General features: G+C 39.3%; 1 protein-coding gene across 12 annotated transcripts in view; it reads left to right on the top strand.

The window, feature by feature from the left end:
• LOC130684897 (uncharacterized) overlaps positions 1-16286 on the top strand; it is a 305329-nt gene that overhangs the window by 14310 nt on the left and 274733 nt on the right. The gene's annotated exons all lie outside the window — the stretch shown is intronic.

Here is a 16286-nt window from a genome sequence, read left to right as displayed (position 1 = left end):
TTAAATTTTAAACTACTGTATTATGGTAACCATTCTATGTAAGCTAATATCAGTTTAGGAGATGTATTATTATTAATATTACCACCCCACAGATGAATCAAACAGAGGGCATAAGAAAACAATTTGAAGTGTAGACAGCAAGAATGTCAGAGATAATACCTAGATTTATCTGAATAAAGAGCTATTACTAGACTATACTGTATAAATTATCCTTACCATGGGGTCAGAAGTACTCAAAGTCAATTAGCTATAATTTTTTTTTTCATTCTAGCGTAGATATTTCACTAGACATAAAATAACTCTAAGTTCTGTAAGACAAATATTTTGTGGTGCTGGAGTGAAAACTGATTATGTTTTCTTTAATAATTCATATTTTCTATTCTTCCATGGGTTTCCACACTCCTTCATGATTGCATAACGTTTGTTAATCATATCTTTATATTCACATAGCTAGCAGCAGGGTTCTGATGTTCTGTGAGACATCCTTTCTCTTCAAATGACTTTGGCTGTCAGAACTTTCATATGTTGATTTGTAAGCCCTTCTATTGCCCTGTCCTTCACTGACACCTGAGATTGACAACATCCGTAGAGGAAGGGACAACCTCACCACAAATGTCTGGTTCCTCTCTCATATATGATGTTCTTTCTATATAATATAATTATATATATAATGTGAAAGACTGAACTCAGTATATATGTTTATCTCATCTAATTTAAGAAATCAATTTAAGAAATTATAGCCTCTGAACTTCTAGATCTCAAGTCTTATGAAATCTCAAGGTATGATGAAAAAGAGTTTTGATATCTTTAAAATAAAATGAATATTTTATGAAAATGGTAAAATGAGAAATATACTTACTTTTATTCATAAGAGATGAGTTTTCCTGGAGTATTTAAATTACTTTTTTGGTATATAATTTGGCATGGAAAAATAATGAAGGTGTTTCAAGTACTGTACCATTAAAAAGACTTAAAACACCACTCCTTACCCACAACCTCGCATGAACATTCTCACCTTATAATTACATGAACTTTAAGATTATAAACCGGCATTCAAAGATCTACTATTTGGCATACTGAATACCCAATATCGTATCTCTTCTCTTTGCACAAACCATCAGCTTTGTCCTGGGTTATGAACTCACTGTATTTGGCATATGCATATTCATTTCTGTCTCCAAAATCCACCTTCAAGGTGAAATCTTGTACAGAACTTTCTTATTGTCTGCATATTGTGACTGTCATGTTTTATGTTTTACAGTTATATTTGAATGTTTAATAACTGACTAAATGTCAGATGGAAAAAACTGAACTAAATAAGTTTGTTTTGGAGGCCTCATTGTTTTTCAATAAAATAGGACAAAATAAATGTTCCCACAAGTGAAATGTAAACTCACATTCTTTAAGTGTAAAAGGAACAACTTTTGTCCAGTTCAGTTACTTTGGAGTAAATACTCAGTAAATTCAAATTTCAAAGAAACTCCTTATCAGGGCTCCTCTTTCTATTCTCCCAAGACTTCTCTTTCTCTTCTCTCTTGCCCAAGTGGTCCTATGAGTGCAGTAGGCTATGATTCTTCAAGAGACAGAGGTGAGGACCTTTACTCTGGCTGCTGTCCTCTGGACTTTGACATTTTATGGAGAAGAGATTGCTGTGGTTTGATTCAGTGGCTCTGTGCTAGATCTTGTCAAGTTACGTTTTATCCCACCTCTCATTTAGATCATCATGCTGGTGCCAATAGGATGGAGATTAGGTTTTTTGTTAGTAACCTTTGGTCCTGAGATGCTTGAAATGTGTGGCTCCTTCACACCCGACAGCTGTATCAAGCCAAGTCTTTTCAGCCCTTTTGTGTCTCTCCATCTTTTATTAAAGTCATCAGAAGAGGGTTCTTCTGCATGACATGAACAGATCATATGTTCATCTTTCAGGACACAGTTTTTAAATTTGCAGCTCTGTGAATGTTGAACATAGTGGGAAAATGCAGTATCTGGATGTTCTCTTGATTCTTTTAATGTATCTGGTGATTTTATTGGGATCTCCAGAGTCTTAACCTTCTTTTAACAGAGGTTAAAGTAGCGAAGAATTAGATCCATTCCCAAGCTGTCAGCATTCTCAAATTTCTCTCTGCTTTCCCATGGTAGCTTTTTACTTCCTGTGATTCTTTCCTTAATTGGATGGGAACTTCCCTTATACCAATCCCATCTTCTCTACACTATTTTTTTATAGTAAATTTCTATTGTTTAAATAGCTCTTGATAGAGAGTTTTTTAAATTTAGGAAATAATTGGCTTATTCAATCATACTATAATTTTAGGACTATTATACATATTTAAGGGTTTTTTTTTTTCCATTTTGGAGGTTAATTCTTGCTCATTTATCCATACAGCATTGCATTAATCATTTGAAACAAAAGGTTATAGATTGTTTTGGCTGAGGGAGAAATGATGTAACAGAGTGAGGAATGAAAAACGAAAAAGATATATTTTCAGAAGAATTCTTTTTTCAATTGATCATTCATGACATGTATATGCTGATTTTGCAGAAGATAATCAGCTATGATTTTTGTATTCACCAAAATCTACTCTGAACTTTCTGTGTGCCACACACTGATCAGACAATAGATTTTAAATGCCCGATGTGTAACAATGATAATTATGGACAGCCCTTATATACATATATTCATATAATTTTAAATCCTAGAATATTGCTCTTTTTACATATATACACAACAAATATATCTTGCCAAAATTATTTTAATAACTCCCTATTGTTACTGAATTAATTTTGTCCTGAAACTATTCACAGATTTGCCAGAGTAAACATTAATAATTTTAGAACTTACATCATTTCACTTCACGAAATTCTTCATTTTTCACTGCAATTATAATTAAAACCAAAATCTCCATCTTTTATCCTCAGCTGAGGTTCAAAACAATTATGAGAGGTACAAAGTAAATTAAAATATGATCTTTACTATTGATCATCCCTAGATGGCTTTATATGGTCTGGATCTGTTAACCAAATAAACTTACAAATATTTTATTCCAAAATTATATTTAACTGCTTGGTAATATGCTCAGAAATACAATGTTAGGCCAGACTCATGGAAGGCCTGCTTGTAAAACTTTTGTCATGGAGAAGCATAAGAACCTGGGCACTTCCTAAGAATACCCCTTCAGAGAAGATATCAGGTTATGTCTGTTCCTTGGTCCTTCTGCAAGCGCATAATCAGTCTATGATACTCTAATTGATGCCCCCTTTCAGAAAAAACATGAAGTTGGGAGAAAGATTCTGTTCAGTATTCCCCAGAAGCACCCTCCTCCCTTACTCTATAATTTCTGTCACTGTTTCTAACATTAAACACATCCTCTCTCTGCCTGTGATTTAACAGACTGTTCCCTTTGCCTTCTACTCATCTCCTGTTTATCCTTCATATCTCACTGGGCCTTCCATTAGCTACTCCCTTGTCACACTGTATTTTTTCTTTATACAACTAATCATAGTTTTAAATTGCATATTTACGTAGCTATTTAATTAAAATATATGGATCTTCATAAACACTCCAGATTTATGGGGTCAAGGACAGTGACATAAGCTGTGTATTTTATTGCAGAACCAATCAGTGCTTGCATAAAATAGCTAAATCAAGTGCTCAGTAGATATTTGTTGAATACAGAGAGAATTAAATCAATACCCCTGTGTAAGTTTGCATTAAAAAAAATATTTGCAATGTTTCCAGATAATACTAAACCACACACTCTGGATATATTAATTGCTTTCTTGCAAGCAAAAATGTGCTCTAGATATGTTAATAATATGAGGCTAGCATCTTTCTAAGCCCTGCAGTCTTGGAGCAGTACAATTGGAGTACATGATAATTGCAAGCTAGCTACTTCAAGGCTCAATAACTCAATCAAACCTTTTGTTTTTTCACATTTACCAAACTCCAGGCGTGTGCCCAAAGATTTTCTGACTTCACTTACTATCCTTTCCAATTTAATCTTTAACTCATTCTCAGATTAATTATAATGGTTTTATACTAGTAACATTAACAGTACTAAAAGATAATGATAATGCTTTAAACATGTATGACCTATACATAACTTTTTTAAATGTTTTCACATCCTGAACTTTATTTTATCCTTAACAGAATCACTGCAGGTAAATGTAATCTCTTCCTTAATACAGAGTAAAGAAAAATAAGATTTAATAATTAAAGTAAATAATGATACCACAACTAATAAGTGATGGCTCTGGGTTTCAGATTCATATCTATGATAGTCAAATTAATTGATATACCCACAATTAAAATGTTCAGATTGAATATCCACTCATAAATGTACATCTATTTCCAAAATGAATAAATTGTGAATGATCTTCTTTGAAGCATTCAAGGACAATCCCAGCTCACCCCATCATAATACACTTCACCACAACCACAATATGGTCTCACTCTACTTTATCAATATCATCAATGCTCACTTTTAACTTTATCAAGTTAAACTATTTCCTTAAACTATGTTTTACAGTCCTACTTGCCTTCTCTTTCATAAAATCTGTTTTGCAAGGGAAGACAATTCAATAGTCTCTGTATCCCACTGCCTACCTCTCCCTCTCTTTTGCATGTACATATGTATACATGCATTTGGCAAATTTCTTTTTAAACAAAGAGCAATTTCTTTATTCATTTGAAGCCTCTCCTCCTAGACTTTTACTAGTCTCTATTGTCCTTTCTGTATTCATGACCTGTAACAGTGTAAAAATCCAGGTCCTGATATTGAAGATATTATAAATTAAATGAAGAGAAAAGATGGGCATGTACAGAGAATTAAATAAGCAAGAAAAAACCAAAGAGTGGTAGAAATAATGAGATGGAGATAGAATTTAAGAATGATGATGATGATGATGACAACTAAGACTTACTGAGCATTTAATAAACAGAATACACACTAACCTACATGCTTTACATAAATATCTCTTAACAGCCTTGCCAGAAATCCTCTCAAGGTCAATATTTCAGGTGAGATGAGAGAAGTTAATCAACTTTCTCAAGTCACACCTAGTGATAAATGAAGTCAAGATTTCAGTCCAGGTCTGTCTGACTCCTGAGAGTGACTGGATGAGTTAAAACAGAGAAAACTCAAAGCCAATTTTTAAATCATATCATTTCTGCAGGGAGTTGCCCTGGAGGAGGTAGAATCTGAGATGATCCTGAAAGTTATTTAAATTTTAGACTGATAGAGAGGAAGAGGCAAAAAAAGAGGAAATAAATCTTGTGCAGCATTAGGGAGGTAGAGCTGTGACTTCTGTAGCTTAGCAGTGATCAGTCTTCCCTTGGCCAATATTTTCAGATTGGTGAAGCATATGAGATGAGGATTTGACTATAAATCTTGTTTTAATATTCACTGTTGTTAATCATGATTTGGTATGAGGACAAAATGGATTTGAAATATAGTAGGCTCTTTAGGTTGATCAAGAGCATCCATTGAGAAAAGTCTCAGGAGAACTGAAAGTATCTGGAAACATTCCCTTCTCCATCACTTACTGAATAAAAGCAAAAAGGTAAATGTTTCCAGTCCACTGAAATGGAGGCTGATGTCTAATACTGAAAGATTCATCATCTGTCAGTACAGCTACATTTTCACACCTTGTGTATAATCCCTCCCAATGCTTTCTGGCAAGTATTTGTGGTAAACACTGGAAAAAGATTACTGAACAATATTGTGACTTGTTCAAAAAATACTATTGCAGTAAGTGTCAAGACATGGGTAATAAAACAGAGCTTGTGAAAGATTAGAAGTGATAAAGTTTTGGAATCCAAGCCCTGACATTCAATATGTCAGTGATTTGTTTCCATTAGTGATAAAATGGAGAAAGTTGCCTAGATAGATCTCTCAGGAAGAAATCCAGCAACAATCAACAGATGCCTCAGGTCGGTTTAGTAGCAGGGGATATATAACTTCTTTCTCAGAAAATAAGACTATTTCCCAAGTAGTTTACTGGCATTAGCAAAGATGGAAATCCTATTTTTAAAAAAAGAAGAAAAAAGGAAAAAAAGACTAGAAAATTTGGCCAAAACAAATATTGTGTTGCTCTGTTTGTTCTGTCATTTGTTTTTTTGTTTGTTGTAAAGTAAAAGAGAAATTACTCTTCAAAATAAGTCACAACATGTGTTCTGCATCCATGCACACATACCTTTACATCATGAGTTCCTATTGGTGGGTAACTCTCAGAAATCTTTGCAGTGTAGCAGTGCTCTACAATGGTACATATGTTCTAAGTACTCATTAAAAAAGTACTCACCATGAAATGAGTCAAATTATTTTCCTGTTGAAAACTAAGTAACCCCACAGAGGATGGGTGGTGATCCTGACAGGTCTGGATTTTCTCCAATTCTCCCTCAAAAGAGAAAATGTGGGGCAGAAGCAACACTCACCATCCAGTCCAGCCACACTGCTACTGATGCTTTACAATGAGATTTTAGTGATCAGTAGTGATTTTTGAAGGTAACACAGTCTCCTTACCTTTATGTTGCACAATCTCATTTTGTCTGTATTCTTTTAACAGCTGTGTCTTTGCTTTCAGTAAGTTATAAGGAATTTACTTGTTTCATCATAATGCCATGCAGCTCATCTGATTTTCTATTCATCTTGGGGGATGTAATGCTTTTACTGAAGCTCTGGGTAACTCTGACCTTAGTTCAAGAATCTGTTAAGAGATAGTTATGAGAAACTATTCTATGAAATCCACACAATTACTTGTTGCCCTCAGATATAATTAAAAAATTTCCAAACACCAGGTGGATGCAAGGTGGTGGTGTGAGAGGTGAGACAGATAACTCCTTCTAAAACCACAAATAGTATGAAAGTGTAGTTAATTGATACAAATTACCCTAAAAGAGCAACAAGAAAGAAGGCTGAACCACACTACATACAGAGCTCACCAACAGAGCAGACCTCATGAAACAGGGTAATGTATGAACACCATTAATAAACACCAGTCTTAATCTGGCGGGAAACAAGCCCTTCCCCCACCCCAGCTCACTGGCTGGAGGAGGAGAAATGGAGTGGGGGAGGGGGTGGAAGCCTGGGACAGCTGAACACCCAGCCCTGTAGGTCTGCTTTGCAAGTAGAAACCTACATTATGTGGTGCTCTGGACGTTGGGGAGCTCGGACAGGTGGAGGGCTTGAGAGACAGAGATTCTGGCCGTTTGTGGAGGACGGGATCCACACCCAGCCGCTTTCTGACAAGGGAAAGGCAGGCGATCTGAGAGGCTTCCTAGCAGTGAGAGGGCTGCTGAAGGGGCAGGGATTGCATGGAGCTTGCTGTGTCGGGGAGGGGAAAGCTGGACAAGGTTGTCTGGGGTGCTCTGCCCAGCTGGTTGGGAACTTCGAGGAACTTCAGGTGCCCCATCGCCCTGGCTGCCTACTCAGCTCTGAGGCCCCCTACTGTGATATGCAGCTTACTGTGCCTCCCTCCTATCCTGTGGGCACCATTTTGCAAACTGGCAATCACTGCGCTGGCGTCAGGCCAGACAGAGGGAGGCCCCACCTACAACAGCTAGAGATGCCAAGCACAGAGGCTTACTCCTGTCTGCTTGGCCCACTGGCTCTGACACTGCAGACAGGCACCACACACGAGAATCAGGAAACAGATCTTTCTTCCCACCAGGCACCAGCTCCACTCCCCTACGACCACCAACCTCACTCTAGGGGCTGAGCAGCTCCAGAGACTCAAGCTTCAGGGCACTAGTGGACACCACACAGAAATATGAAATGTCAAAAGAACATTGTTCAGAACAAAATGTCACAAACCCCAGAAAAAGGGGCAAATGAAACTGAACTCACCAATCTTCCTGAAAGAGAGTTCAATATAAAAATCATAAACATGGTTATGGAGGTACAGAAAAATATTCAAGAACCCATGAACAAATTTAAGTTGGAGATTCAATCATAAAGAAATTCCATATCTGAAATGAAATATATAATGGAGGTATTTAAAAGCAGATTAGATGTAGTAGAACAAATGGAAACTGGAATAGAAATTAGAGAAGAGAAATACACAGAAGCTGAGGCACAGAGAGAAAAAAGAATCTCTAAGAATGAAAGAACACTAAGAGAACTGTATGACCAATCCAAATGGAACAATATTTGCATTACAGGAGTACCAGAAGAAGAAGAGAGAGAAAAAGGGATAGAAAGTATCTTTGAGGAGGTAATTGCTGAAAACCTCCCCCATCTGGAGAAGGAGATAGGCTCTCAGGACATGGAGATGCACAGATCTCCAAACACAAGGGACCCAAGGAAGACAACATCAAGACATATAATAATTAAAATGGCTAAGTTCAAGGACAAAGACAGACTTTTAAAAGCAGCTAGAGAGAGAAAAAAGATCATATACAAAGAAAACCCATCAGGCTATCATCAGACTTCTCAACAGAAACCTTACAGGCCAGAAGGGAGTGGCAAGATGTATTTAATGCAATGAAGCAAAAGGGCCTTGAACCAAGAATACTCTATCCGGCAAGGTTGCCATTTAAATTTGAAGGAGGGATTAAACAATTTTCAGATAAGGAAAAGTTGAATTTACTTCCCACTAACCACCTCTACAGTGCATTTTGGAGGGACTCCTGTAGATGGAAGTATTTCTAAGGATAATAGATGTCACCCAAGGGATAGATAAAGAGTACAGAATATGATTCATAACATACAAAGAATGGAGGAGGAAGAAAAAGGAGGAAAAAAAAACCCTTTAGGTTGTGTTTGTAATAGCACACAAAGTAAGTTAAATTAGACTGTTAGATAGTAAGGGAATTACCCTTGAGCCTTTGGTAACCACGAATCTAAAGCCTGCAATGGCAATAAGTACTTCCCTGTCGATAATCACCGTAAATGGAAATGATCTGAATGCACCAATCAAAAGATATAGAGGCAGTGAATGGATTAAAAAAACAAGACCCATCGATATGCTGCTGACAAGAGACTCACTTCAAACCCAAAGACTACACAGACTGAAAGTAAAGGGATGGAAAAAGATATTTCATGCAACTAACAGGGAGAAAAAAGCAGGAGTTGTAGTACTTGTATCAGACAAAATAGACTTCAAAACAAATAAAGTAACAAGAGACAAAGAAGGACATTACATAATGATAAAGGGGTCAGTCCAACAAGAGGATATAACTATTATAAATATCTATGCACCCAACACAGGATTTGGGCTCCCAGTTTAGGCAGTAACCCTCAGAGCCAATATCAGGTTGGCTCCTGTGTCTGTGGGATTTAGGGGTGGATAGAATTGTTCTGTCTGGATCAGAGATGGGGAAGCTGGCTTCTCTGATGGTTCAGCCTGCCTTGAGGAAACGATTACAAAGTGCACATCAGACCCCAATGAATCACTTCCTCCTCGATTGGCTTATGGCTTCACTCCGGTGCTGTGTGGCCCAATCAGGGTGATCTACCATCCTCCCCTGCTACATGACTCCAACAGGTGTAATGGGAGCTAGGCATAAGAAATGCCATCTATTTTCCAGAGAATCATGGCCCAGATGAGGAACCTGTCAGTACAGGGATGAGAAATATTTTGCTTCAAATGGCTCCCACATCCTTCTGTGGGTCTCTTGTGGCCATTCTTACCCCTCACTTAGGGCAGCCCATAAGCAAGGTTACAAGTACAGAGGCAGACTTAGGAGAGGCTAAAGCAATGAGAATATGGAAAGAAATAAGGTCTGCTACTTACAAGAAGAATTTAAAGGACCCCATGAAGGTTACGAGGACTCAGATGTGGGTTAATTTAATATGGGCAGGAGCAGATTTATGGAAATTAGATGGGAAGTCAAATAGGATCTTACTGGAGCTATGGCAACAACTGAAAGCAGAGCAGCAGTTCCAGCATTTAAGACCAAAGAGGCAGAGGTCAGAGACAGAGCCACAAGTCTGACCTGTGTTTTTGCAAGACTTCTTGCTGGAGAGTGAGCCAACCTCACTCAAGCCCACATAGGAAGATGGCTGAGGAACATGGTTCAACTGAGGGAGGGTTGAGGTATCTGCCCTGAGGGACCAGGGGGGCACCGGATGCCACATGTTTAAATAGCTATCCATTGGTCCCCGGTGAACATACAGTGTGTCCTGGCTCTGGTGGACACAGGGGATGTATGTTCACTGATTCGTGGTAACCCTGAGTGGTTCCCTGGGGCCCCCATTATCATACATGGGTACAGGGGTAAGGCTTTCAGAGTAAAACAAGCCCAGATCCCTTAGGGAATATTGTGTCTGCCCCCAAAAGAGTATACCATGTATATATCTCCTATCCCTGAGTATAGTTTTGGGATTGATACACTGCAGGGTCTATGGTTGCAGACCGCTGCAGGTGAGTTCACACTGAGAGTACGTGTGGTGAAGGCAGTTCTGAGGGGACATGCTAGGCACCGCCCGTAGCTTTGCCTGTGCCTCGGCAGGTGACCAATACCAAACAATACAAACTGCCTGGAGGGCATAAAGAGATTGGAGAAACCCTCCAGGAACTGGTAAAGGTGGGTATTATAAAGCCCACCCATTGTCCTTTCAATTCCCCAGTGTGGCCAGTAAAAAAGCCATATGGTTACTGGTGTATGACTGGATTACAGAGAAATGAATAAAGTCATACCCCCTATGCATGCTGCTGTCCCCTCTATCGCAGATTTGATGGATACCTTCAGCCATGAAAAAGGAACATACCATTATGTGGTAGATCTTGCTAATGCTTTCTTTTCCATTGACATTGAGCAGGAAAGTTTGGAACAGTTTGCCTTCATGTGGATAGGACGAGAATGGACTTTCACTGTCCTTCCATAGGGATACCTCCACAATCCCACCGTCTATCATGGACTTGTAGCCCAGGACTTGGCTACATGGGAGAAACTGCCAATAGTGCAGCGGTACCATTATACTGATGATGTCATAGGCATGTCTGATTCTCTTTCAGATCTAAGGTGCAGCATCTAGACTGCTGCAACATTTATAGGAGAAAGGATGGGAGTTATACCAGAAACAGTATAAATAAAGTCCAGGTCTTTCCTATCCCTGCAACTGTAGCATTGTTACAGAAGTTTTTTGGTCTTCTAGGCTACTAGAGAGTATTTTTCCTGCACTTGGTACAAATTCTAAAGCTCTTATACCGGTTGGTACGAAAGGGCATCAGGTGGGACTGGGATGAGACATGTGCATTTGCCTTTACTACAGCAAAACGGGCAGTCAAGGCCATGCAGGCCTTGAGTGTGATAGACCCATCAGCGTCCTGTGAGCTGTATGTTCATGTCAGTGAAGATTTTTATGGCTGGGGTCTCTGGCAATGGCTTGAACAAACTTGCCAACCTATTGGATTCTGGTCACAACTCTGGAAAGGGGCAGGGGTTCAATAAACTTTGATAGAAAAACAACTAGCTGCTGTGTATCACGCCTTGCTGGCTACAGAACCCATCACTGGAATGGCCCTGATAAAGGTAATAACCACCTATCCCATCTTGGAGTGGATATGAGACTGGACGCAAAAGCTAAGGAGTGGTGTGGCACAAATGCCGATAGTCGCCAAATGGGGTGCTTACCTACAGCAGCATAGTGCCCTCTCTAGTAGCCCCTTGATTGAAGAACTCCAACGTTTATTGGTGCCTGTGACATATACTAGTGAAGAGCTAGAAGAACTTGCTTTTGAACCATTAGTAGCAGAAAGTCCCTATCAGGAGGGAAGAGCCCCTGTATCCAAAGATTCATGGTACATAGATGGCTCCAGCCATGGGCAGCCCCCAAAATGGAGGGCCCTGCCTTCCATCCTAAGACTGAGACAATATGGAAGATGGTGAGGGGAAGAGCAGCCAATGGGCAGAGTTGCGGGCTGTGTGGCTTGTGATCAGCCAGGAGCCCTCCCCTATAGTTTTCTGCACTGACAGCTGGTCTGTCTACCAGCTCTTGACCCTGTGGCTACCAACCTGGTACCATGCCAACTGGCTGGTTGGTCACCCATCCCTTTGGGGGCAAGTATTGTGGCAAGACTTATGGGCCTGTGGTCAGACTAAAATAATTACAGCATACCATGTGACAGGTCATTTATCACTGGCATCCCCAGGAAATGATGAAGCAGATAAATTGGCCCAGATATGTTGGTTAGAAGGAAAGCCTGCCTCTGATGTACCCAATGGCTACGTCAGGGTTTCTTGCATGTGGGGCAAAAGGCAACATGGACTGTAGCCCGTTGGTGGGAGTGACCTTTGAAGAAGTTAGTAGAGCCTGGCAGGAGAGTGTCGTTTGCTCTAAAAGAGACTTACATTGAGTTACACAGCAACATGTGACAATAGCTAAGGGGCCAGTACCCCTCGTCAGGTGTCAGATAGAATGTATTGGGCCTCTATCTGTGTCAGAAAGATATCAGTATGCCATGACTTGTTTGGACACAGCTACTGGACTTCTGGTTGCTTTTCCTACCCGTTGTGCAGACCAGCAGATGACCAAAAGAGGCCTGGAACATCTCTTTGCCACCTTTGGCTGACCACAGGTAATTGAGAGTGTTCAGGGCACCCATTTTACTGGACATGCACTGCAAGAATGGCTGTGACAACTGGGAATCAAATGGACGTTTCATGTGCCACATACTCCTATGGGAGCAGGCATGATAGAGAGTCACAATGGCTTGTTAACATATGGACTAAAGTCAGATAATAATAGTCTGCGGGGATGGTCAGTTCACTTGTGGACCATGCTATGGCATTTGAATGAGAAACCCGAAAGGGAGTCCTAAGCCCCTAGACATGTTATTGCTGCCTCCCCTATACAACTGCAAATACAAACCAAGGAAGAATTGTTGAAGCTGAGGTTCAGCCACTAGAATAATATCTTGCTGCCAGCACCAACTGCACTGAACCCCAGGGACTCCATTGAGTTGGACCTTTTGACATATGGACTAATAATGATGACTGGCTTTTCTGGCACCTTGGGGACAAGTCCTGGAAGCTGGCCTCCTGTGTATTCCTGGAATAACAGCAGAGTGGCCCCCAAAGATCACTAGAAGGTAGGAACATTTGACCAGGGAGTTTTGTTTCATCACTATGGCCAGTGCATGTACCTCCAGTAGCACTATATATAGGCCCTTCAGTAATCCCAATGGGGAAAGGAGTAAAAGTATGGTATACTAGACCTGGAAGGGACCCCCTTCCTGCTACAGTCCTATCACAGGGCCGCTCTCTTGCATGCATCCTACCTGGTGGACAAGATTTGCCTATGTTGGTGTCTTTAAATCATGTGTCTTATCGCCTTAAGGTCTTTGGGGATTGGGAACCTCCTCTGTCTTGAATATCATTGTAATTTTTGTTACCTGTATCAAAATCTTGTTGTATCTTAATTTTTGTTATTATCTCTAAGTTGTTATCCTCTGTTACTGTTGTGGAATCTAGTTAGAGTGCTCCAGATTTCTTGCACAGGGACCATTGTGAAAGATTGAGACCATGTTGATTGTAAGGGGAGAATCCTGGAGGGGTGGAGTGTGGGGAAGTTGGGGTTCCTGTGACCAAGATCCTCACTGAACTTAAACCACTTGATGATGTAACTGGCCTGTTGCTAGGCTACCGCTTCCACACCTTTAGGCAGTAAGCTGATATTGTGCTTTATAGAGAGCTTGGCCCAGTGCTCACGGTGGAGGCAGAGATGCTAGTGCTCGACCTATGACCAGGAGAACAAGCTAGTAATAAACCCTTTTACCCCAAGAATGTTCTACTGTCATTTCTTTGGCCACACTGAATCCATAGTGAACTTGCTTGGGGATGAAATCCATTGGCAAGACACTCTGGAAGCTGAGACTTGCCATTGGAGAGATTCATTTTGGTTCCCATTATGAGGGCGCCAAATTCTGGGATGTTTGCATCATCTTAATGATTTTATATCCTGACTGCAGAGGCCTATGTTTGCTAGAGGAAGTTACCAGGGTTGAGACTGAAGTGCATTTGTATTCACTGCCATGCAGATTTCAGGGAGACTGCAAATACAGCATTTACCACACAGGACTTTGTGCAGCTAAGTGCTGTTTAGCAGGCAGTTTCTACTTAGGAAATCATGTTAAAAGGATGTCTTTTTGTACTTACGTTTCAGAAAAAGTAGTAACTTGAAATAATGTGTATAGCAGTAAGGTGTACCAAAAAAAAAAATGAATTGCATACATCTACTTACGACTGTGAGCTTTAGTTTCTGCATGTTTAAAATGGAGACAATGTCTACCTTGCTGAGAATCTCACCTCTCTCTCTACTTAATACCTTAACACAGTCTGTAGTCCAGTCATCATAACTAACAGCTGATCTTTATTTAGTGCTGACTTTGTGCCAAGAAGTCTTCCATGTGTTTTACATGTGTTAGTTCTTTTAAACCTTATAACAATCTTATGAGGTTCATACCACACTTTACAGATTAGAAAATGAAGGCACAGAGAAGCAGATAACTTGCCCAAACCCATGTATCTAACTAGTAAGGAGCAAAAGCTGTTCCATAATCCAGAACATCTGGTTCCAGATCTGTCCTCTAACATCTCACAGTATCCTGATTCAAATTTCTAAAACTTTCTGTGTGGACGTAGGTCCGCTGGAAGTGTTTTTTTTGCGTCCTTTCCTAATGTAATTCCCGGTCACATTTCAAGGTTCTCTACAGGTAAACTATCCTTCAGAAATACATCACTGAATTCTCCCACTCCAGGCTCCTCTGGGCTGCTGTGGGAATCATTGTTAACAGCTCAAATTACAAAATAATTCAATGTCTTTTTCTTACTTTTCTGTTTGCCTTAACTAGTCTGAGAACCTTAAGGGTAGAGCCACTGTAATTTCTCAATATGTATTTTCTACATGTAAACAGTAAAATGCAGAAATAACATGAGATAATTTGGTAAGAATGCTTTATGAATCATAAAGGACCATGCAAATATTACATAAAATGATTATTTACTAATAAGGTACGCATAAAATTGTTCTTTACATTGAGAAGAGGAAAACTGTAAAAGTAGTATAACAATGCAAGCACTGCCAGTTTATGCTCATAAAATAGAAAGCATTAACTGCTGAATAATAGACATTTAATGAAGACCTTTTCTGTTAGCCAGTGTTGTGATGTGATACACATTGCTGATTTCATAGGAGAGTGACAGTGCAGCCCAAATTGATTATATACTTTGTTGAATAGCTGAAGAAGAAGGTTAGTAAAGGAAGGGTACATTGGTACCTTAATAGATGCAGCAAAGGTAGCCAGCCATCTCTGTATTCCTGGGGGATTTCACAGTGAGAATGAAGGCAGAGATGCCAGAAAGGATTCGTAAGGCTCTGCTTCCAAGGGCAAGTGGACTAATCACTAGCATCTTTGTGTAAAGTGAAAACAAATGTGTACGCTGAAAGTCAGCATAGAAGATGTTATATTTGGTTTCTGAATGCAGAGAGACCCTCTTCTTACTATAGATTTGCCCCTTGAGATTTAGTACAGTTTTTAGTCTTCCACTGTGGAAAGTAATATGTAACTCATTGGACTTTTATGGAGATTCAGAGGTGATTATATATGTTACATTGCACATCAGCACATATGTAATAGGCATTTGATAAATTTTAATTTTGTCTAACCCACAGACCCCTGTTTTCCTCATTTATGTAGTGGTCTACACTAATTAGTAGGCCAGAGTATAATATAACTTTAATATATTGGTTTTAAATGATTACAAATATAAGCTTAGCTTAGTGTTTCCTTTAACACTCTTCTTAATTAATTCTATTTATGCAGATATAAATGCCATCAATTGTGGCAGGTACCTAAGTTAACAGTTGTAATTCCTCTCAGTAGGTATGGAAATCTACAGTGGCTTAACTTGTATTCCTCAGTAATCAATGACTATAACACTGTCTAAGAACAATAGAGCTGAACCATTCACTGTTAGCTATAGAATACAGATACCTAAAAAATTCTGCAACTACACATCAGATAAAACATAGTAGTAAAGAAATAAAACAACCTGAAGAAAGCAGAGATTATTTTACAGCAACTTTCAACTTCAATTTAAATAAAATATTTGCATTTCTATATAGCATAAATATTAGACATAATTCAGCAATCATATTGAACACAGTCCAAGTACTCATCAAAAAAGTGTGGATTAGAAAACATGCCTGAAGTGATGCATATTATGATTTAATCAAGGCTCAGGGACTAGGAATGGAGAGAGAGGAGTTGAGAATTATAAATCAGAATTTATAATACCCATTCACTTTCACATGCGTCATCACAGATAGCCAGGGTAGATATTA

The sequence above is a fragment of the Manis pentadactyla genome, chromosome 9 (assembly GCF_030020395.1).
Source record: "Manis pentadactyla isolate mManPen7 chromosome 9, mManPen7.hap1, whole genome shotgun sequence".
Classification (NCBI taxonomy): domain Eukaryota; kingdom Metazoa; phylum Chordata; class Mammalia; order Pholidota; family Manidae; genus Manis; species Manis pentadactyla.
The sequence above is the reverse complement of the archived record's forward strand: the minus strand, read 5'-3'. Positions and strand labels throughout refer to the sequence as shown.